The following is a 2,901-nucleotide window of genomic DNA, read 5'->3' as shown; positions in this document are numbered from 1 at the left end:
CAGGAATGGGATCTTCAGAAAGGTATCGCTCATCCTACAAAACAAATTGCTCTAATTAAAAAAAATGCATCACATTAGCAAGAGTAGCTCAGTTGGTAATGTGGTGGTAGAAGCAAGTTGTAAAAAGCCTCCATAGAAATATCTGCTATATATTGGATATATATATATCCAGTTTATACAATAATATGCTGTTTTGAGTTATGATGAAAAGGATTGGAAATTGATGGTCAGTGGCCTCCAACACTTCTGGCCATTCCCTACTCCTTTCATTCTCCTCTCCCAGGAATAGAAATCTTGGAAAAATTTCTCTTCCATTCTCCTTTTCATCCTCCTGTCTGAGTACTTGGCTGCAACAAGGAGAGCTGCTTTAAGACGTTAATTTTTGAAAATCAACTTTTGTGTGTTTCAGCCATCACTCACAAATTCCTATGAAATTTAGAATACTTAAAATTTATTAATTTGTGCCTTTGTGGGAAATTCTGTGTCCTTAGTAATGAAAGAAGACCACCAAAAATAAAAAATTACACTTACTGACATATACACAATATTTGAGGTCATAAACCTTTGTGTCTACCTAGAAGTGCTCTCCCCCATTTTCATTCATGTTTTTCTTCTTGTTTTTGTTTGAACCCATTTGCATGGATTGAAATATTTTGCCACCTGTTTTTAGAAATGCTAATTTAGACAAGACAATTTTAATTGAAGCATGTTGCTTATTTGTGTAGGGAATTTTCATCTGTTTCATAATAGATGGGAAACACCAGAAGCAAAATGCTAGATTGAAGCAAAGTATACATGTTTGGAGATTATAAATCTCTGTAGATCCTTGGAAGTATTATTCCAAACTTATGTAGGGACGAATTTTTTTATATCAGTGTTTTTCTAAGTTTACTGTGTGTACAAATCAGCTGGGGGCTTGTTAAAATGCAATTCTAATTCAGTAAGTCTTGGGCAGGGCCCAAGATTATATATTGCTAACAAGCTCCCAGGTGCTGCTGATGCTTCTGGAACACAGACACTTTGAAGAGCAAAAGCAACCATACACATTTGCATTTTAGTTTCTTTGGTTCCAGTTATATGATTCTACTGGTTCATGGAACTCAAAGTTAACTTTATTTAGCAGGATTTCAGTTATAATAAAAGTTGCCATTTTAGCAATGAGCTGACAATGATCAACCTCCCTTTTCTTAAGGGAAGAAAAGCTGAGCTCCACAGATTAATTCTCAACTGGTGTTCATCTCTGGGCCCTCAGACCCCTCTTGTGATTGTCTAGTGGGTTCTCTAGGGCTTCTTCTGTGTCTCCTAGTCATATGGAATTAAACTTTCCATCTTAGGTATCAGTTAGAAATGGCTTTTTAAAATTTTTTATTTTAAATATAATTCATTTAATTACAAGAATTAAATAAAATATTTCCTTATCATTCAGCTGTTACCAAATTCCCTGAAGACTATACAGTAATTTGGGGCCTAGAACATGAGAGCTACTCCCCAAACTTCTGGCTGATTACAACTCATAAATAAATACCTAAGTTAAATAATGATGAAATAATCAAAATTTCTTACATTTAGTTGTTTAATTGTTGTTCCTTCCATTAGACCATAAATTCTCTGAGAGCAGGGTCTATGTATGTTCTGTCTTTGTAAAACTGTGGTTGATGATAGGGGTTTTAGAGAGAGTTGGTGCAGCGTAAATGGTGGATGAAGTAAATTCAAATATCCAGTTAATACCAAGATTTGAACATAATAAGGTCTCTAAAAATGATAACAGCCATTCGTGGGGAAGCCTTGAGTTCATTTTCTTCTTAGGACTTGAGGTTCCTCAGACGTGTCTGTTGCTGACCCCATGTTGCTCCCTGAACCTTCATTTCCCCTCTTTTAAAATGATGAGAAAACATTTTTCATTAGCCAGGAATGGTAAGAGTAAGCATAGATTTGAATGTTTCATGATTCTACCAGTCTGCTTTGCTGGACATGAGGGCACTCATGGCACATACAAAACATCCTGAGAAACTGTAAGACTCCCTCACCCACTGGCAAAGACAATGTTTCATGTTCTTTATACTGTCTTTTTTCACCATCCAGAAAGGTTACATGTTGTAGCCTCCTTTGTAGGTAGATTTGGGACCATATGGCTAAGTTTTGTAAAATAGAATACCGGTCAATATGATGTACACTATTTTCAGACTTGATCTTTAAAAACATCCTGCATCAACTGCTAGTCTTCTTTTCCTATTCTTTGGTGGCCTTGGAAGTCACATGCTCCAAATTGTGTAGCCACAAGATGAAAGCAGCCTGGATCCTCAAACTTGAAGAGTAGTTGGCCAAGAGGGCCACATGACCCACATTGAACTGCACTGTGAATGAGAAATAAGCCTTGTTGTGTTAAGCCACTGAGATTTTTGCATTTGTTGTTCCATTGACCAGCATTAATCATTCTGACTAATATGCCTCCTGACACTTGTGAAAGACTTTCTAGTCTGGCGGAGGGATGAGGGATGAGAGAGGACATAAAGTGAGAGAGAAACATTGGTGTGCTTGAGAGATGGGGAACTAGGCATGAAGATAGCATGGGAAGAGCAGAAGTCTGTGTCCAGAGTCAGTCCAGCCTCTACCTGTAGGAGAACTTCACCTTCCCATCACCAAGAGCGATGTTTATTGTTGGTGCTACTGGCATAGGATGAGGGTTTTCTTTCCACGGTAGGCAGTAAGTCCCCTGTTGACTGGGCTTGACACTCATCTCTGTTTCAAGACTTTGCTTGATTCCTGTAGAGCTCAAGTTCATTCCTCTCTCTTCCTTCCTCCATCCCCATACACATGAGGTTCTTGGACTTTCGTAAACCAAATAACATGAAGATGGGTCCCTGACTATCCAGTAGGGTGACAGTGGAATGGAAGAAAAAG

The sequence above is a fragment of the Lipotes vexillifer genome, unplaced genomic scaffold, assembly GCF_000442215.2.
Source record: "Lipotes vexillifer unplaced genomic scaffold, Lipotes_vexillifer_v1.1 scaffold1112, whole genome shotgun sequence".
NCBI classification, from domain to species: Eukaryota; Metazoa; Chordata; class Mammalia; order Artiodactyla; family Lipotidae; genus Lipotes; species Lipotes vexillifer.
Note: the sequence above shows the minus strand (reverse complement) of the source record.